Source organism: Phodopus roborovskii, unplaced genomic scaffold (assembly GCF_943737965.1).
Source record: "Phodopus roborovskii unplaced genomic scaffold, PHOROB, whole genome shotgun sequence".
Classification (NCBI taxonomy): Eukaryota; Metazoa; Chordata; class Mammalia; order Rodentia; family Cricetidae; genus Phodopus; species Phodopus roborovskii.
Window position 1 is genome coordinate 76,492,217 of NW_026126418.1, and position 21,509 is coordinate 76,513,725.

General features: G+C 50.0%; 1 protein-coding gene across 2 annotated transcripts in view; it reads left to right on the top strand.

Annotated features, from left to right (window-relative positions):
* Positions 1 to 21,509, top strand: part of Dab2ip (DAB2 interacting protein) — a 167,064-nt gene that overhangs the window by 15,920 nt on the left and 129,635 nt on the right. The window contains exon 1 of one of the 2 annotated variants that reach the window (XM_051185293.1): positions 8,566 to 8,615. The exons of the other annotated variant lie outside the window; for it this stretch is intronic. The gene's annotated coding sequence lies outside the window, so the exon portion shown is untranslated. Of the gene's footprint in view, positions 1 to 8,565; positions 8,616 to 21,509 lie in introns of those variants that run through there. 2 annotated transcript variants of the gene reach the window in all.

Sequence of the window (21,509 nt, forward strand, 5' to 3'; positions counted from 1 at the left end):
CTGGGCAAGCACTCTACCAACTAAGCTACAGGGATAAGGTAAGCAACTGAGAATGTCTTTAGTATAAGTATATCAAGAACACCACAGATGACATACTTACATTAAACAGGAGCCACAGCTGATATGAATGCTATTGGTTAAATATAACCAGGGTTGTATTTCATCTGGCAATCCTACCCACAGTCCCAGTTTGACTCTCTTCTATAGCACACAGTCCAGCAAACTCCTAAGCAGAAGAAGCCCTTCAACCTTTGCCTCTGCTGTGCACAAATTTACCGTGCACGATAAGAATTCTTTTCACATTGTTGTTATTTTTTTGTGATAGGGTTTCTCTGTGTAATAGCTCTGGCTGTTCTGGAACTAGCTCTGTAGACCAGGCTAGCCTTGAACTGACAGAGATCCACCTGCCTCTGCCTTCCAAATAATGATTTTATGTTTTTGTCTTATTACCTGCCCTTCTCCTAAGCAGCCAACCTTATTTTCTTCTGGGAGTAAAAGAAAAGTTTTGGCCACAGCCCATACCTCCTGGCCATCTCTGTGCAACATTGCCTCCAGTTTCTGCTTCTGTATCAGGTTAGACCACTCTTCCTGAGGCCCTGCCTGCTCTCCTCTGCTGTTGTCTTTCCTTCTTTTTTAATTTATTTCTATTTATGTAATGTGTATGAGTGTTTTGTCTGCATGTATATCTGTGTACCAAGTCATGCTTAGTACCCCAGGAGGCCAGAAGAGAGTGTCAGACTACCTGGAACTGGACTTACAGATGACTGTGAGCCACCATGTGGGTGCTGGGAACTGAACCCGGGTCCCTGGAAGAGAGTCAGTGGTATTAACCTCACTTTATTTCTTGAGACAGGGTCAATCACTGGACTTGGAGCTCCCCAGTTGGCAATTCTGATTGGCCAGTGTTCATTTGAAGGGATCCATTTGTCCCTAGCGCTAGGAGCAGGACTGCAGTACCAGCTGTAGCAGCTTTTATGTGGGTCAAGACTCAAATTCAGGCCTTCATGTTTCATGTTTGCACAGAAAACACTATACCATTGAATCATTTCCCCAGCCTCAGAAGAGGGCTTGGAACACACCCTCCCGCAAACTTTTCCTTTCAGTAGCCCTCCACATCAGATCTTCCATTGCCGACTGAACCCTCTACGCTGTCTGTCCTCATTTCCTGTTCCCTTCCCCAGGACAGTCTCTTGCCTTTCCCTTTAAAGCTACCTTCCTCTTCCAGATTACAGATCTCTCCTGCCCAGGATCATCCCAACCAATGCCCTTTCTGCAAGTCCAAGCTTCCAGGTATAGCATTTGGGGCTGGAGAGGTGGCTCAGAGGTTAAGAGCATTGGCTGTTCCTCCAGAGGTCCTGAGTTCAATTCCTACCAACCACATGGTGGCTCACAACAACCATCTGTAATGAGATCTGGTGCCCTCTTCTGACCTGCAGGAATACATGCAGACACAATACTTATACACAATAAATAAATCTTTTTTAAAAGCTCAAGAGAGAGTATGTAAGTTGCACAAGGTCACACAGCATAAAAATTGATGAGCTAATATTCAAAGCCATGCTTGTTTTAGTTTAAATCTAAGCCTATGTAATCACTGCACCATGTCACCCTCTTTCTTCCTACTGTGTTACAGTTATATAAAATTACCAGTAATAGGCTCTTCTGGAGGGAGTAAGACCCTTCTTTAATAGTGGAAATGAGATTCAAAAGCTGGAAGATATGGCTTGGCATGGAGTGTTTGCCAAAACACAGAGCTGTGGGAGCCATGCCTAGCATCAAATAAAGTGGCCATGTTAATGCATGCCTGTAATCCCAGCACTTGGGAGGTGGAGACAGGAAAATTGGGAGATCAAAGTCATCCTGAGTTAAAAATAGACAACCAAAACCCCAGAGACTGAAGCATCCTCAGATATACTCCCAGGCTCAGGCTCAAAGGACTCCCAGATCAAGAATGACAGGCACAGTGGAAGAGAAGGGGAGCAGAGAAGAAGTCTGGGAATTACATGCTGGAGGGGTTGAGGTGGTCCTGCTTGGAGAGCTGCAGCCTGTGGGAGTCTGGCCAAGCTCCAGAGCTCCGGTTCTGCCTCTGCAGCCTCTTCCCTACTGTCTATTGGGTCCCTGGGTCAATGATAAGGTGCTCCTCTGGGCAGGCTCTGAGCTGAGGGCTGGAGAAAAAGGTGAATAGGTTGCTCCTAGGGGCTAGGGAAAGTAGCAGGCCATGGTGTCAGCAATGCTCCTGAGAAACCTCCCTATGGCCCATAAGTGAGTCTATCCTATTAAGTACTGCAAGAAGGTGACCTCTTTTTTTTTTTTTTTTTTTTTTTTTTTTAAGATATTATTTATTATATATACAGTCTGCATGTCTGCCTGCAGGCCAAAAGAGGGCACCAGATCTCATTACAGATGGTTGTGAGCCACCATGTGGTTGCTTGGGAATTGAACTGAGGACCTCTGAAAGAGCAGCCAGTGCTCTTAACCTCTGAGCCATCTCTCCAGAGATAGGTAGGACAGAAGAAAGTTCTTTGAAAGGGAGAGTCTGGAGTGCAAAGTCTGAGTCTGAAGAAGGAGTGTTGTTTATTTGAGAACTCTGAAATTAGCTGGAGTGGCTGACAGCAGAGAGGGCGAGGGAAAATGGCGCGGGATGGCACCGGGAAGACTGCTGACCTTCCAGCACCCAGACCAGCCCCTGGATACATGCTTTTGTTCAGAGCCAGTGAACTCCCTGATAGTTTGTTTGTTTGTTTGTTTTCTTACAAGCCATAAAAATACAACACAAGGGGCTGGAGAGGTGGCTCAGCGGATAAGATCACTGACTGCTCATCCAGGGGACCTGGGTTCAATTCCCAGCACCCACATGGCAGCTCACAACTGTCTGTAACTCCAGTTCCAAGGGACCCAACACCACCATACTGACGCACATGCAGTCAAAATGCCAAATGCCAATGCACATAAAATAAAATAAATAAATTACTTAAAAAAAATACAACACAAAGCCCCTGCAAGCTTTTCAGCAGAGGTGGGAGGAACATGATTGGATCTGTGTTTTGCCTGTCTTTCAAGAGGCACCAAAGAGCAGGATCCACAGGGAGAAAGGCACAGAGGCAGAGAAGTAGCTCAGCTAATGCTCAGAGAAGCCTGGGCAAAGGACCACAGTGCCTGCTGGGCTGGGGATGTGGCTTAACATATACAAATGCATGGGTTTGATGCTCAGCACATCCCACAAAACAAGCAGGGTAAGACCCACTTGTAATCCCAGCCCAGGAGGCAAAGGCAGGGATCATAAACTCAGGGTTACCCCTTGTTACATAACAAGGCTAGGCTGGGTTACATGAGACCCTGTCCCAAAAAGAGGATGGCAGGCTGCAAGTTGGGTGGGATTCCTGCTTTATACACATTTTCATGAAATAAGATGAAGGACCGTCCATGACTAATGTTTATATCACTTGGGTGATGGGATTTAAATCAAAGAGACTGGTTTTTTTGCTTAGAAAATCTCTCATCAGAACCCTTGAAGTGCACAGAGACCAACCAGCCCTCTCAACTTTATGCTTTCGTTTGCATGTGGAACATGTAACCTGGGTTGATTCATCTTCTAGAGTCTGGACCCGTCGAGCAAGTCCCAATCCTGCATTCTGCCTTGCAGGAAGCTGCCGACAAGAGGACATATGTATATTTTGCATATCCAAGTGCAGATGATGCATTTGGTAAATCATTTCAGACATGTCCCCCGGGGAAGGTGCCGCAGGCTCTGTCGTCCCTACAGATGGATGCTGGCAAGAAAAAGACAGGTCCAGATTGAGATCCTGGGAGATATGTGAGAACAGATTGGAGGAGAACAGGGTGGCTATGGGGAGACAAAGAGGGTCTGTAAGGCTGGCATGCTGTGAGGCTCAGCACCTAGGAAGGGGCATGCCTGCATGAGAAATGGAGCAAGGATGCTAGAGCATGTTCTCGACGCTCAGCTCCCTGGCCAGGCTCTAGGTGGGTACTTCTGTTCAGGACTGGTGCATGCCCTTGTTGTTTTACCACCTTTCTACTTCCACAGTGGCCCACTCCCCCACCCTCCTCTGCAAACAGCTTCCTCTTGTAATATTCACATTATCATTTGACCTAAGAACAAGGCCATGCATTTGGTCTTGTGACTTCATAGACTCATCCTAACCTATCCCTGTGACAATCTTTGCCACATCCTGGTTGTGCAGATCCCAATAGTGAGGCTCCAATGAATGAAATGACATGTTAGCTCACACAGCTAGCAAGTGTTCAGCCTAGATGTGAACACAGCTCTCTCTGACCTCTCAGTTCATTTACTCTCAAGAATATTCCTGAAGACCAAGCAGTCCATCAGGCAGGTGGTGGGTTGTCTTCCTTCTGAGAGTTTGGCATGGTTCCTTTTGATTCTGAATATTTGAGTCATTTGGCTCTTATATTCATAAACCTTCCTAACTGAGCCCCTGTGCAGAGGGTGTGCCTGCAGTGGAGGTCCATAAAGGTGTGATATGAGTAGGTGTGGGGGATTCATTCATCTGTAATCTTTGTATTAAGGAGACTGAGGCAAAGGGATTGCAACTTTGAAACCAGCATGACCTAAGTAGCAAGATTTATCAAAAAAAAAAAAAAAAAAAAAAAAAAAAGTCTGCTTCAGGAGACAAATCTCAAACTAGGTGACACTGTCCATCTTGTGACAATACAGACAGTAAGGGATAGGAACAGATGTCTCAAGAATAGGTATGCCTCCACCACCCAGGGTCTCCCACAGCAGGATTGTAGCACACTGCCTGTGCAAACCCTTGAGAGCATAAGGGAGCTGAGGGCCTTGGAGGGCCTAGCTTTCAAGATGGGCCAATGGTGTGTGTGGGGGGGGGGTCCAGCAGGCTGCATCTAAGCTGAGCAGGGCTTTAGGGGAGATGAGCTAGGAAGCTATTAGCATTCTTTAGGTTTTCTGAGTGCTTTACCACAAGCCAGGCTATGTTCATGCATCAGCACCCAGACATGATGACATCATTAAAAGGGGGGAAGGAAGGTGTCCTTTGCAGCAAAACTAGCTTCTAAAGGAACTCCCATCAGGCTTCCTTTGTGTCTTAAAAAAGAATTTGGGGGTTTGGTGCTTGTCTATCATCTGAACAGCCCTAGGCTCAACTCCCCAAAACATCTCTCTCTCTCTCTCTCTCTCTCTCTCTCTCTCTCTCTCTCTCTCTCTCTCTCTCTCTCACACACACACACACACACACACACACACACACACACCACTCCAGTCAAAAAGTAAAACCTTACCCAATGGGGGAGCCTCTTCCTATGTACTGTCCATGGGGTAAACACTTGGTGGAAAGGAGCATTTATCATGGCTCGGCATGCTTTTTGCGTTTACATCTGTGCATACCCATGTGATGTATGGGTATTTAGTTTTCCGTGTTTAAAGAATCCAAATGAATTATATATCACGCAACTTGTTCCTCTGAACTAGCTTTGCTTTCCTTCCTCAGAGATTCACAGATTCCTTCCAGCTACTCCTCTTCCCCACAGTGGAGAGTTGCTCAGACCACTCCACAGTGTGTCTGTGTGTTCTTCTGCATATGGCCATAGGCAGCCTTACTGCAGAGAACAAGACATTCACTAGTTGTGTCCCCAAAGGCATGCCTGGATAGCTGGGTGTTTTTCAGTGCTTCTGGGCTGTTTCCAAAGTGGCTGGACCCATTTCCCTTTCTGGTGTGAGCATTCTACAGACTCCCTATGCCACTGTCCACTCTGGGGGCCAATCTGATAGGAGTGATGTGACACTCGATTTGTGTTTCTTTGTACAGTAAGGCTCTCTTTGCATTTGTTTGTTGGATGTTTTCTTCTTCTTTTTTTTTTCTGCCAGTTGTCTGATCATACATGGTTTGAGTTCTCTTTGTAGTTGAGGATGTCCTTGAAGTTCTGATCCTCCTGCCTCCACCTCCCATTTAGCCACCACACCTGATTTATGTGGTGCTGGGGATCTAACCAAGGCTTCCTGAATGCCAGGCCAGCACTCTACCAGTTTCTTCTGAAAACTGATTTGTGGGAGTTTTTTTGTATGTTTCCCATTTGACTTTCATTTATCTTCTTTTGATAAACACAGGTTTTACATTTTAATTAAATGAGTCCATCTTTCTCTTGATGTTCTGTGGGTCTTTAAGAAATCCTGCCCTCTGACAAGTTTATCTGCTTGTTTAGACTCAGAGTCTCACTGTTAGCTCAGGCTCAGGACCTGGGACTATGTAATCCAGGCTGGCCTTAAACTCACAACAGTCCTTCTGCCTCAGCTTCCCAAGTGCTGGGCTTACTGATGTGAGCCACCATGCCCAGTTTATTTTTATATCTAGTTTTCTAGTATACCTGAAACTTACGGATCGGATCCTGTGAGGTAGGGAGTCCATTTCTTCCATTCTGTTTTCTAATATGGACATCCAATTGCTCCAGCACCATTTATAGAACAGAAGAGTCTCCTCTGTCTCTGCTGACCTCAGGCACCACTGCCAAATATTAAGTTTCCATACATGTGTGAGTCTATTTTTGCAGCCTCTCTTCTAATCCTTGGGCCTATTTATTTACCCTTACCCTAACACCACGTGTACTTCTTTAGGCTCCTCCCACCACTTATTTTCTTCATCTTTATGAAAGGAACATGTATGTAATGGTCTTGCTTACAAAAGTTTTCTCAAATATTGTCTTGGGACTCTAAAAGCTCCCTTTTGCAAGAAGAGGAGATAGATGTGGAAGTGAGGTGGCTTGCCAAGGCTACACCTTAGAAAAGTGTCAGGCTTAGACATCCTCCAGCACTCAAAGTCGCCCTGTCCAACCAGGACACATCACTGCCTGGTATCTGACATTGAACACTTCTTCAGCAAGAAAGTTCAGAGTGATGGCTGCATGCACTGTTGGGGTTCAGACTCCACAATGAAGGGGCTCTTCCTAACAAGAAGTCAGGACTCTCAGTAAGGTAGACATGCTATGTCCCATCATCTGAGGCATGTGAGTGTGAAGAAAGTTGGCCCAGGTTCCAGGTCAATTTCAAGAGCCGTCTTGGGGCGTGTGCTTGGGCCCAAGACACAGCTTCAGAGGACGAAGGCTTCCCTCTGGAATTACAGGCCTCCTCCCGCCCTCCCGCCTCGAGAGGCAGGAATGCGCAGGATCAGCTTTCAGCAGAGCCAGGCTGCCTTTCCGGGGAGCTCCCTGGACAGGCCCGGCCCCAACGGCCGAATTAACTGGTTCTGTCTGTCCGACTAGGAGAGCAGCTCCCGCTAAAAATAGAGCCCTGCCCAAGACAGCCTGCTCCCTCCCGGGTCAGGTCTGAGCCTCCGCTGTGGGAGTCCGAGCCGGGACGGCACGAGGAGCCCCGGGAAGCCCCGGCACGCCAGGGTCCTTCCCTGAGGCCCCGGCTGCGTGTGCAGCGCTGGCGCCGCAGGTGCCACGGAGGGTGGAAGGTCCGACCCCCGCCGGGATGGGCGCTGGGCGCTCGGCCTCCCGAGCTTTCGCCTGGGCCTCCCTGCCGCTGCTGGGGCCTCCCGCGGGCGCGCTCTGCGGGGACACGCTCTGCAGCCGAGGTAAGGCCCGGCGCGCGCCACCGCCGGCTCCCGCCTCCTCCCCTCCAGGCCACTTGCTGTCCCCAGGGCCAGGCGGGGCGGACCCAAGCACCCTCCAGTTTCGGGGACAGGAGCCAGGCAAACTCTGTCAACTCGCCTGTCATCAGATCGGAAAAGTGATTCGCCCTCTTCGGTCTCACTGTTTCTATCGCAGAAAATGGGGCGATGGCATCTTTGTTGGCCAACGGAGTAGTGGGGGACATCCAGGCCGCTGCATTGGGGGTGCTTTGGAGTTTATGTGGATGGGGCTGCTGCGTTGCCTTCCTGGCGACATTGTAATCGCGGTCCCTTTCCCAGGCTCTGGTACCTGCCTCCAAGTTGGTACCTGCCTGAAATTGGAGATTGGTGCTAGACATAAGGGGAAGTTTAGGGAGTCAGCGTGCGGGGGACGATGCTTGCAGGACGGGGCGGTTAGAAGGTGACAGGAGTAAGGAGAGAGAACTCTTGGTCATCTCTCTGTCCTTGGGCTACAACTAGGAAGGCCGGGAAGGACCTAGAATGGCGGGTTGAGGCCATGCACGAGCTGGACCCGGCTGAGCAGGGCGAGGGGAAAGGCGTGTGGCCCCGCCTGGACCCCGGCCAAGCTCGGGCGGGCGCGAGAGCTAGCAGCCCTGCCCAGTCCTGCCCGGCGGGTGGTGGAGATGTGGGGTCGATTGACCAAACAGGTGCGCCCCCGCCCCTCCCCGTCTGCCCCCGCTGGGGCCCGTGGGCGGGCGGAGTTGCGGCTGCCGGGCCTGCGATTGGCAGGGAAGGCAGGCAGGGTGGCCGGCCCGGAGCAGAGAGCCGCGGCGCCGCGGGAGGCGCGGAGCTGGCCGGAGCTCTCTCCAGCCCGGCCCGCTCCGCTCCGTTCGGCCCGGCCGGCCCCACGAAAACTTTCCGGCCACCGAACTGGCAGCCCAGAACCCTGCGATCCGGATACTTGGTGATTGACTACGCAATCCTGGCCCTGGGCTGCTCCGACTCCATTGCCTTTGGGATGGCAGTGGCCATAGGCCAGGCCGGCACATAGAGGTAATGAATAGCTGAAGAACGCGGGTTAAGTTGAGGGGACCATAACACCTGCAGGGATCGGAGTCGGGTCTCCCTGAGGTTCTTAGGGGCCTTGACATGTCTGTAAAGCTACAAAACTGAGTACTCGCCTCAGCTTCGCTTTATTTACTTCTCCTTTCTTCTGTCCTGCAGGACCTCTGAGTCTTGTTGGACCCTTTAAACTTTGCTGTTTTCTGCCTCTATCCCTGATCAGAGCGGGATGCAGGGCTGGTATTTTCCTGAGGAAAGAAGAGCACCTCAGCTAGGTGTCTACAGTAGTTGGGGTACAGAGTTCTCTAGTCTACCAATACCAGAGGCTTCCAATTTTAGACCCATCACACATACACTGTCCCTCCTATGTGCCTCACCAAGGTTAGGGTGTTTGTATTCATTGCTACCTAGTGCTGATACTAAGGATGCAGGTGGGCATAGAGTCCCCTTTCTTTGCCTGCTTCCAACCCCACCCTCCACTAACAGAACACACCTTGAACCTGCATACAGTATGGAAAGAGAGAGACCCAAGCCATCATGTTTCCAGGTTCCAGCTTGGTGAGAATTACAAGCTTTTCTGGGTTTGGTCCTTTGGTGCTTTCTGTGATGTTTAGTTCACCTTCTTCGGCAGTTGAGGTCCCAGGAGGGGGAATGTGCCTTAGTTTTAACTGCTGGTGGGTCATAAGAAACATTATTCGTCCTTAGTGTTAATTGCATTCTATTTTCTTGACCTAACACCCAGCTCTAGAATCTAGGGAATGGGTTCAAATCTCAGCTTCATCTGTTCACTATGTGTTCTTTTAACTTCCCTGAGCTTAAAGGGCCTGTCAAAAGGGTCTTGTAGGCCCCTGCTCACAGGGCAGAGAAACCAGTCTCCTGGAGCTCGAAGGGCTTAGTGCCTGAAGAACCTGTGTGTTCAGGTTCCCCCCTCTCCAGAACCAGTGATCCCCAGGCTCAGAGGTTAAGAGCACTAGCTGTTTCCCCAGAGGTCCTGAGTTCAATTCTCAGGAATCTGGTATCCTATTCTGGCCTGCAGGGATACATGTATATGTAATAAATAAATCTTTTAAAAAGTAAGTAAATAAGTGGAGGTGACCACTATAAATACTGAGGGACAGTGAAGGACCAACTAGCATGCAGGAGAGAGGGGCCACACTTGTATGTGCCCTTGTGTTCAGGCCTGTTGTATGTGCTAGGATGCTTTTGTCACAAGCACAAGGCCCTCATCTTTACTCCTGACCTAGAGACCTTCTTTGCCACAACTGTCCAGGCCCGTTGCAGAGCTCAGCTTAAGACCCATCACCCTGAGGAAGAGAATGTGGGTGGTGGTAGAAATTGGGGGAGAAGAGTCTGGAAGCTTTCCAAGTGTCATGCAAAAGGGCACATCTCTGACCTCAGTGGTCTGGAAGGACTAGCACACCTTGCTGAGACTCCTGTGTTCAGTTACAGAGGTGGGGGACGCTGGAGATGTGAGTGTGACCTTCCCTCTTGCTCCTCATTCCAGTGTGGGCTTCTCAGGCCCTCCCAGCTAGGAGGCTCTGTGCCTGAGCCTCTGGAGAAGGGTGTGGGGTAGGTCTGTTGCTTGTTAAATGGGTCCTCCCTAGAGGGCATCTCTGGCGACATATTCTGAGGGCTGGGCTGACTATGGTGGAAAGGGCATGCACACATAGAGCTTTCCAGTGGCACATTCTGCCCTCCCAGCTCTGTGGAGGACAGTGCCTTGTTCTGCCTTTAAACCTTTTGATCCCTCTGAAGGCTCAGGGTTATTAACATGCTTTTTATGGAAGAGGTCCCTGGAGTCCAGGAAGAAGTGAACATCTAAAGCCCAGATGTGTTTATATGGGAAGAGTGAGGAGAAAGTGGTAGTGTCAAGACTTGAACTCATGTCCTGATGCTGTTACACAGGCCTTCTTTGCACTATGCCTTTTCATGGTTTTCCTGCTCACCTGGTGGAGGCTTTGATGTTAGAGATCTTGACCAGGATATGGAGGGGCCCTGGGCTATAAGGCTGGTGGTCTTGGGAGGTTCTTCATGTCTTTAAGCTCCTCGTATGTGACAAGAATAGAGATGGGGCTGTTGGGCTAAATGACCAAACTCTTTTCCAGCTATTATCTGTGACCTCCCCTGGCATCTCTGAGGAAGAGAGCCCCAGTGGGTTCAGGGACCAGATGAGGTTCTTGACTTCAGAATGCAACAGGTTTTGCACATAGAACAGTGCAAGGCGGCGATGGCGGGAGTAACTGAATTGGAGCCAAAGGGAGCTTGGGGCGCTGGACCAGCCCAACTGGGATGTCCTTTTCAGGCTGGAGGATTCTTGGCTAAGAGACCCAGGCATGAGTGTGTAGCATCTCTGGTTTCCTTCTCACATTACCACCTCTCTCTCCCTTCAGCCTACTTCTGCCTCTCAGCTGGTGCCCCTGCCCAGCATTCTAACCTGGAAGGAAGCCATTCCAGGCTCCTCGTGTGGTGCCTGTACCTTGTGCCTGGGGTGCCAAGCAGCCAGGCTTCTTGTAGCAGCTCTTGTCAGCTTCAGCTTCCCTGACTCTGTCATGAATCTTGTTGCGCTTTGATAGTGGTTGCCTGTGCCCCACCATAACGTCAGAGCCTAATTCTGGGCCACAGTCTGTGTGGCTTTGATGTCCCTTTCTGCTCACTTCCCTCTACTCTTGAGGCTTCATGCATCATGGTCTATTCCTGAGGCTTCTGGAACATCCTTCCTTTTCTGTCACTGTTTGACTGCCTGAAGGTTATCACTTAGTATGAGCTGCCCCTGCATGGTACTGGCTGACTTCTGTATGCCAGGCTGGATGTAGACTCTCTGTGTAGTTGAGGATGGCCTTGAACTTCTGATTCTCCTGCCTTGTCCTCCCAAGTGCTGGGATTCCAGCATGTGCTGTTGTGCCTGGCTTATGCAGTGCTGGGGGTAGAGCCAGGACTTCATGCATGCAAGGTGAACCAGATGAGCCACATCCTATTCCTGGCTTGCAGCTCCTGTTAATGTGTAGCCTGGCCTGTCTCCCAAGGTAGGCCTTGAACTTTTAGAGATTGTCAGACCTGGCACTTCTCATTTGAATGCCCACAGGATGAGTGAGCCCGGTAACCTATGCCTGGTGATCACTCATCCAGATTAGCAGTGCCCTGCTGATGCTCCTGGCCCAGAACATTTTCCTTGTATCCTATCCTACATTCTACCAGAGCCAGGCCGGAGCCTCTTGGGCTGGGCAAACAAATGCATTCATGTATTCTTTGGATTCACAGACAGATGTCTGTGTCTTCTAAGATGGTTCTAGATCTGTTACCTCTGAGTGTGTGCATGCATGAAGGTGTGTGGCATTGGAGAGTTTAGGACCTTGTCTATGGTAGACAGGTACTGTACCACTAATCCACTGCCCCCTCTCTCACCTCAGTCCTGAACTGCTTTTCAAAAAGTCCTTTCTGGCCAGGTCTAGAAACAGGCATAAGAGATCCACCTTGTTAGCCCCTTCCTGCAGGCTGAACTCATGTCTCAAATGAGAATAGTCTTTAGACTCAAGAGAACATTTGGGGATTATGAAGGGTCTGCTGGGGTTTGGGGTATTATTCTGGGCTCACAGATGTTGTCCTAGGGGGTACCAAGAGGGTCACATGACTTTTTGGGTTGTACAGCATCCCTGGAAAGGGTTTGTCTCTTAGTTGAAAGAGGGCTGTAGAGCCATAGAGGCCAAAGAATAAAAAGAAACAAAACCATAGACAAATTTATGCTGCACACAGCATTTGTTTAAACCTCCTGGCTTGTGAAGTCCATTCATCCAGGGGACTGGATTAAACTAGGCCTCCTCAGCCTCCTGGTGGCTTTCTGCAAAAGAAACCAAGGCTCTGGGAAAGGGGACACTCAGTTGGCTCCCTCAGGCAGAAATGCAGTCCTTGCACCCCACCCCACCCCCTCCCCCACTTTCTTCCTTCTCTCCTGGTTCTCAGGACACTCACCAAGGGAGGATGTTTGTGGTGCTCCAGGAGCACAGCCAGGGAAGCCTGGGAGGACAACACTGCATGAATGAGTTTAGGGCTGGGATTGTGGCTATGTGGTAGAGTGCTTGCCTGGCATGCATGAAGTGCCAGGATGAGTGCTGGGATCCGTTCTCAGTAGTTCTCAGTACGAGATACAAAGGAATGTAGCCACTAGCTAACACCCACACAGGTGGGCCACACAGGTAGGAAACCCATGTCCTGAGGGCTGGTTTGAGAGATAGGTGATACATAGTGTTCCATAACTCACTTGTACAAATTGTACAAACCCTTGAAGTCCCAAAGTCCCCCATCTTTGCTAACGAATGTTCTTTAGCTTGCTGGCCAGCTTACTTGTCTTTGCCCCCACAGAGGCCAATTCCAGTGCTTCAGCGTTGACCTCTGAAGGTGGCCCCAGAGCAGGACTCACTGGAGAAGGGTCAGGAGGGGTACTGGGTAAGGGGATAAGGACAGGAACTGGTGTGGTCTTTCTCGGCATTTGCTGTGATGGAAATATGGCTGTCATGGAAAATACATGACAACTGAGTCCACTAGGAAATGGCTATTTGCTGGGAACAGTGAGGATCCAGCCAGACATAGTGGAGCTGGCAGCGGTTGGAGCAGAGACCTCAGGGTTTTCCCGGCAGAGGGACCGCCATCAGCCGTCAACACTGGCTGGCGCTACTTCCAGGAGGAGAACATTCTTAAAAGGCCCTGTCACCCCGATAGGAATTGGCGGGGTGTGTGAGGGATTTGTTTTTCGGTCAGGATGTGGGGAGTTAAAAATAGACTTTGTAATCCCTTGGGTTCTGTCACACTTGAGGCTCTGCAGAGCCCTTTGGCTCCATTATCTCCCTTGAGTGGCTCTGCTGCTGCTGAAGTGGATGGAGGCTGGGCTGACGGCTTTCGTGAGTATACAGAGCAGGTACCCAGTTTCTTCCCCAACACAGATGCTGCATCCAGAAGTTAATGGCAGATTCCGAGTCTATCCCCAGCCTCCTTTATCAGAGTTCTGAGTCCCAGTGCAAGTCAGCAGACTGAAGGAGTGGTGGGGTCACTTCAAAGTATCCAGGTATATTTTTCAGCCAAATAACAAAGGTGGCAAGTAGGCCAGAGGTGAATCAAGGCTCCAGGGGCAAAGGCTGGGGGTAGGAGAGCAGAAGAAAGCTGTGACCTGGAGATCAGGGAGGGGGAAGGTGGTGATGAGGTTGAGGCAGAAAAGTACCATGAGGACCTCAAATTGAGTTGTAGAGATCACAATTGTAATCTCAAAACTCAGGAGGCCGAGGAAGGTCTGGTCAACACGTGAGTCCTAGGTCAGCCTGAGCTACAAAGTGAGCCAAAAGCCTATTTCAAAAACAAAACAAAACCAAAACACAAAGGAAAGCAGGGAAGGGTTGCACATACAACCCCCTCCTTCAGTCCTCAGCACTGGAACAAGCACAGCATTAAGGCAGCAGGAGCATTGGAGGGTCACAGAGCATGGTGGTGACCTGCGCTAGAAGGATCAGTGCATCTTCTGTCTGTAGTGTGGGCACTCCAGCAAACTGACTGTTCTAAAGACTTCTCACCTCCTACCCCTCCTTGCATCAAGAGACCCCGTTTTTCTGCTGTCTGGGAAGAGCCAGCTTTGGGGAAAGGCTGTACATAAATAAGTTTCTCTTCTGGTTTGTAAACCAGGTGGTTCAGGTTGTCCATCTGTCCAATTGCTGAGGTGGGAGAAGGGACATGAGCAGGGGTGGGGCTGTATCCAAGGGCTCCTTTCTCCTGGCTGTCTCTGGGAACCTCTGCAGGACGCTGTAACACTTTACACTGTCTGACAAGCTCGCAGCCTTCCAGCCCAGCTTGTTCTGCTTCTCTTCCAGGCTTGCCTCTTCAGGCTGCCTGCCCAATCCCTCCCCTCCATAGTGTTCAGTGCTGCACAGACTCTGCTTCTTTGCCAGCTCAGCTGTGGCTGCAGGTGAGCAGTGTAGTGACAGGGCAGGGTCTGAGTGAACAGACCCCACCAACAATCAGCTGCCCCGCTTATCTTTAGAACTGTGGTTAGAGGCCAGGCTGCCCTAAAACTTCTCTAAGCTTATGTCTGAACCCCTGACCTCCAGGGACCTGCTGGTCCCTGGCTGCAAGGCAAAGCCACCCTAATTTTAGCAACAGGAGCCAGGGATCCCCACCTCTGGAAGAACCCTGGCCTAGCAGCCACTCCTCCTGGGGCTAGAAGCCAAGTCTTTGGGTTCCCAGAGAGGGCTCCTGGCGTCAGTGTGGTTTAGTCACAGGCATGAGCTCACCACTCACCTCTGGATGTGGGAAGGTGCCAAGGTTTGGGAACTTTCACCATGGGCCATTGCTGGTGTGTGTGTGTGTGTGTGTGTGTGTGTGTGTGTGTGTGTAGAAAAACAAACCTGTTGGTTGGGACTTTGTACTTTGTACTTGGCTTGTGAACTGCAGGCCTGGGAAATCCACCGGGGCATACTAAATATTTGGGTTATGTCTTCTCATAACTTCCCTATAGGGGGGCTCTGTATCAAGAAAGGGATTGGATCAGACCTGGAGCCTGATGTCCACACTTGCTGTGCCTCATGCTGGCTGTGTGAGCCCAGGCAAGGCAACTGACCTCTCTGGGTTATAATACAAATACCCAGCAGTTCACACTTTCTGAGCACTTCCTAAAGCTAGGCAATAAGGCTTCCTGAACATCAGCTCACTGAGCCTCAGTACAGGCTTTGGGATCTTCAGGGTTTATTCAAGGTCACCAGGTGGGGAAAGGCCAGGGCACAATTTGAATATAGGTCTTTGTGTTGCCACAGCTTACTATATACAGCTGTGCATTGCTCATCCAGCAGCTGTGTGGCAGCCGCATGAGGAGATGTGGAAGTAGAAATAGAGGTTAACAGGCAGGGAAGAGGAAGTCCCTTCCCTCAGTAGCTCCATTCCCTGTCTCCCCTCTGACACCGTCCTGGAGCAGCCAGAGTGGGAACTAGCCATCATCCAGGTGTCCTGAGGGGATGGGCATGTTAGAAGCCATGGTCTCACAGTCCCAAGCCCCACTTTTTCCATCCCTGTAGCTTGCTGGCTTTGGAGGGAATGGCTTTGCCATCAATTCCTTACCCATCTTTGTAGCCAGCACTCAGAGACGGTGTTGCGTTTTCTGTGGACTGATTGATAAGGTTTTCACTTGGAACAGGTCCATGATGGCCCCTGGGCTTGGGGTGAGGGATGGGCTTGTGCCCATACAGCAGTCTGGGAAGTACTCCCAGGTCCCACCCAGGAGTGGGAGTAGAGGATGGCCTGGGGTTTGTTCATGCGCCTGAGACCAGGACGCTGTACCTACTCTCTTTGTAATCTCAGTCAAATCATGGCAGTAATCCCATCCTCAAAGGATGGGATTACTCTACAAACTAGAGACAATAGCATCTGTTTGTGGGGGTGACTGTTAGGTTCAAAGTAAACATGGAGAGAACACAGTCCACAGGCATAGTAAACATGTGACAGACACCAGGGCCTCTGTCAGTCACATTTTTTCCCCAGTGACTATATTAAGATTACTTAGTGATTGGCAGCTACTCTGGACAGTGCTTCTTTCCAGCAAAATGCTGGGTAGGACTGGCTGAATTTGAAGAATTATGTTTTTAATATAAATCTTATTTTTCTTGTAAAGTTACATGGGTTGGTTGGAAAGACAGGGTTGTGGATGAGGGTAGGATTAAATCAGCCAAACAAAATGGTTTCTGATTGTGGGTTTCAAGGGAGTGAGTTTGGCAAGTATTGAAGGGAGTAACAGAGATTCTTTAAAAGGTGCTTGGAGTTCTGAGGCTGTGTCCACCTTTGTCCCCAGCTGCTGTGATGGTAGTTACCATCTCAATGTGGGTTGAAGCTCCTAGCTACAGAGGAGAGGTGGGTGGGGCTAAAGGATTCTGAGGTTGCTTCTTCTCCCCCAGTTTCCCTCTTTGAGAGAGCACATGACCTGACTTTAGTGGGCTACACTGTTGGTGTAGACAGTGGGCCAGGAAAGTCAGGGGTTTCTCAGAGGATGTAGCCTTACGCCATCCCAGGACAGGTGCCCGAAGGGCAGCAAGCAAGCGTGTCCTCATCACTTTTTCCCAGCTTGCCCTGGGACTGAGCCACCCCACAGCCTTTACTGCTGGGATGTGGAGAGACCCAGGCCTGGCCTGACAAGGGGGACCCTTGAGGACCCCAGACAGCCAGAGAGCCCATTTTATCTAAGCCATGCTGCGAGGACAGGAACAGAGGGACCTGCAGGAGGAAGGAGGGGGCTTGGGATCCTGCTGGCCTTGTGTGCGCCCACAGGCATGTTGATTCCATCCCTTGCCTCAGTTTCCACTTTCATCACTGACTTGTTTTGATACTTAGGTGAGGTAAGGCTTGCAAAGTGCTTATCAGGGCTGGCCCTGGTAATTATAAACCACCCCGGAGGGGACACACCTCAGCCCCCGCCTCCCCCCCAGAGGTGGAGTTCCTGTTTGTTGTTGACATCTGCTTCACCCACGGCAGTGATTTATTAGAGTATTTATATCTCTGCTGGAATTTCTCTTCACATTGTCTAGTTAATTACCTAATTGAATTAAGGCACATAATTTTGCTTCCTTTCCAGTATGGGGACAGGAAGGGTCTGGTGACTTCTTCCTTCTGATGGAAGTGAATGTCAGGGTCATATTTGGGATGATATTGGCACCCCCTCCCCAGGTCCATGTCCTTCTATGACAGATCCCAGGGCCCGTGAATCACAGCAGGCATGCACTGTGAAGCGTGAGTCTTGCCGAGGGTGCTGATGGGTTCAGCCACGTGTCGTGTCTCTTTCAGTGCCAGCTTCCCATTTGGGAACACATGGGAATCACTCGTGGATGGGTAATACCCTTAAATACTTAAAATGAATGACCTATGCACATATCTGGAAAGTGCTGTTCATAAATAAATTAAAAAATCAAGGAGGCTTCACACGGCGACTCCTTTCCACACTGATGGTGTTGGTGGCACTAGCTCCAGCGGGAAGTGGTGTGGTTAAGCACACTGATCTTAAGTTGCACTGAGATCCTGAGTCTCTGCCCTGCCACTTAGCACTTGGTGAACTGAAGTACCCTGTCACTTGGATACAGAGCAGAGAACAGGAGAGACTTGAGAGCTGTTTCCCACAATATCCGGCATGTGCAAAGGGGCTCTAAGAGAGACATTATTTTTCAGCCAGGCACTTTGAAAAATTCCCACCATTTTTTTTTTACCCCCCAAACCTTCCCCCATTCAGCTTTCTTCCTCTGTGGCAGCTGACAACCAGGATCCAGCAGGACCAGGCCGTCCCAGTGCTGGCTCTCTTTGGGCCACCTTGTCTGCCCACAAATCTCTTCCTCTTTCTTTAGGAACTTAGGGAACACATGCCCTCTGTGAAAGCTTCCTATGACCTTCCAACCCCCTTTTAATGCCCCGTTCTTTCCTTGTGGTACACAGTGCTGGCCGCTGTTGTCAGCCTGGTTGGTGCTGTGAATGGTTGGATGGTAAGGAAAAGGCCATGCTCTTCATGGTCCGTTATAGAATGCCAGTGTACATTAGTGATTTAAAAGACTCTGAGAAATCCTACTGTGGCTGACTTTTGTGCATTCCAGAAATCTCCAAATCCTGACTACAGGCCCCTTTCTTCATGGAATGTCAGCAGGCAGGCTGTGACACTCTTGAAGTGGCATGGTAGGCCACTTCTATTTATATAACAGCTTGATGACATCTCCCCACATTACAATTAAAGACAGTGAGGCCCGGAGGGTGCAACAACTGGCTCCAGATACTCAAGGAAACTGCTCCTCCATCACCATGGTGATGCCATGGGTGGTCCTTTCGGGGACCACAGTCAGGTGCAGGGAGGGCAAGGGTGAAGACAAGGTCCTACTCTGCAAGAGCTTCTGTCCTGAATGGGAGGTCAGATTACCTAACTGTATGTGACCTAAGACCTGAGAACCAAGGGTCCCCTCAGGCCAGACATCTAGAACTGACCCACTTCATCCCACCCCAGCCTCATGGGTCCTAGTGGTTTGTGGGGGTTCCCCTGTAAGGGAGGCAGCTGGGATGGGGAGGATTCTTCTGTTTATCCATGCACATTCTCTCCCTGTCTTTCTATGGGAAAATGCTTTCTTTTCAATCCTGCTTTTATTATTTGAAATTCTCTAGGGACCAATTACCTGCCAGTGGGAATTATCTGCCATTTTTATTCCAGTGCCTGTCTGCCTGAGTTCTTCCTTAGAGCAATTGATTTGGGTAATTCAGAACTGCTGAACATTGTCTTAGGTGAGAGCATGCAGATGCAGAGACAGGGATTACCCGCCAAGGCCATTCTTGGTAAAGGCATTGTTGCTGGCAGCTGCTGACAGAGGGGCCAGAATAGAGACTGTGGATAATGCATTTTTAGACCTGGAATTCCCCCTGAAGGCACCTGGATTGCATAGCACTCTCTTCCCTGGATCCAGGGCAGGTCATCACGGGGAAAGGCAGCTTGTCTGCTTCCATGGTCTTCAGGGAGGTCCCTGCTGGGCATTGGTTCTGGCCTGACCCTGGCCTTGGCCCCTTCAGTGTGTCTCCAAGGAGGCCTAGGAGGCAGAGAATGACCGGGAGAGCTTTGAAGGGAGCAGCTGTTTGGAGGGTCTCTGGGCAGACCCATATGCCATGGACCCATGGTGGGGACATGACAGTTCCTTGGGAGGGGAGGGACATTACACCGGCTTGGGGGGGGGGGTGTTGAGGATGGGCAGGGCTTGAAAGCTGGCTCTCAGTGGGGAACTCTGCCTTGGCTGGAGAGTGAGTTCCTCTGCCTTCACACTGTTGTGAAGAGCTCAGGGTAGGAGCTCTTCACCTTGTCCTCTCAAGGTCACATGAAGCGGATCCTGTAGATCCTTTTTCCTTCTCCCTCCCCTTCCACACTGCTGAACAGGACCCGTCAGGCCCAGGGGATCCTGTTCCTGTTACAGAGAACATCTTACCTTGTGTGGCTGGGACACCATGACTCCTTTCATGGACTTTGGTCTGGACATCACATGCATTGGCACCCCTATTTTTTTCTCTTGTTTTGTGTGTTTTTTTTTTTTTTTTTTTTTATGAGATAAGGTCTCTCCACTGTTTGGAATTCACTAACTCACTATGTAGAGTAGGCTGGCCTCAGATTCCCAGAGTGCTGGGATTAAAGACATGTGTTACCATGACCAGCCTGGCACCCCTACTTTACAGACGGGGAAATGAAGGCCCAGGGTAGTTTCTGAGAAGCAGGAGAGGCCTCTGGGTTTTCTGATGTAGGACTCTTGGAATCTTAAGTGCTTGGGGAGGGGCAGTTTCTCTGGCTCCATTTGGCTCTCAAATGGAGTTGGCACCATGCCTGGTCACCTGAGTATATGTCTGTCCAGCTTCTGAACAGGGATTCCTGAAATCACAGAGACCCCTGGGAACTCAGGGACCTTTGTCACCCTGAGACACCACTCAACTTAAGTGTCCAACTCAGTACTTACATGGGGGTCCTCTAGGGCCTTCTGCCAGCAGAGGCCAAAGCTTCCCCTCAGATAAGCTCATCAGACTTGATGTCTAGTCGTCTGGTCTGTCTGTGTGTCTGCTGCTCTCGCTTGCTTCCCTCTTCTCCCAACTGTTTCTCCACTGAGCTGGTGGGGGGGATCTTATAAGGGCAATTGACATTCCAGCCTCAGAATAAAGGTGGGCAAATAGACAAGGACAAGAGACACAGAGACACACATCCAGAATGGTGCTTTGATTTGGGGCTGGAGCATGGCTTAGTAGTTAAGAGCACTTGCTTCTCTTACAGAGGTCCTAGGTTTGTTGCCCAGTACCCACATGCTGCTTTACAGATAACGGTTGTAACTCCAGTTCCAGAGGATTCGTTCGATGCCGTCTTCTGACATCCGAAGTTACCAGGCACACACATGGTACACATGCATACCTGCAGGAAAGCATAAGATAACAAGCAAACAAAAACCTTAGACTCAGTGGGTATGTGTAGAGACATTTTCCCCAATTGGGAACTGACACTGTGGACACTGTCAGCTGAAGTGCTCCGGTATCTATAAACTAAAGGAAACAACTTCTCTAGAGTAGAGTGATTCCGTGGGGTGTGTCTTGGCTCAGCAGGGAAGGTGGTGCTGCTGGCCTGGTGGTGAGTGGCTGGAGGCGGAGCTGGGAGCTGTGGGTACCACTGTGTGAATTGTGTTGTTGTACCTTTAAGCTGGCTGGGGAATGTAGCTCAGTGGGGAAGTATGTTTACTGACAGCATGCCAGAGGCCCTGGGCTCCTCCTCCAGCGCCAGAGATGGGTGCTCTTAAGTCCTAAAAACTTTTGAGTGTTGAAAGACTTTCTGACTTTAAACATGGTGCTTGGAAGCCCAGGAACCAGACTGTATCATCCTCTAGAAACAGGAAGTAACCCGCTGCTCATGGTGGTGCCCCTGTGTATTCCTAGCACTTGGGAGGCAGAGGCAGGAGGATCACGGCAAGTTCAGGATAGCTCATTTTAAATGGTGCACTTTACTCCATCATGGCTGTATAGTGGGCTGTCTCAGGAAAGAAAGAAAACAAGAAAGGAAGGAAGAAAGAAAGACAAACAGACAGGCAGAAAGACAGACAGAAAGAAAGAAAGGCAGATAGACAGAAAGGAAGAAAGAAAGAAAGAAAGAAAGAAAGAAAGAAAGGAAGGAGGAAGGAAGGAAGTGACCTGTACCGCCAAGGGGACGATGGAGGATGACTCTCAAAGGAGGTGGCATTCTGAGGATACCAGGATACCTTTGAGTCCTCTGACTGTGACAAGAGTCAGGGATGACAGTCAGTTGTGTTCATTGAGTGCCTGCTGTATGCTGGGTATTGCTATGTCTCAGATTGAGACTTTCCCATTGGATTATATACACAAGGCCGC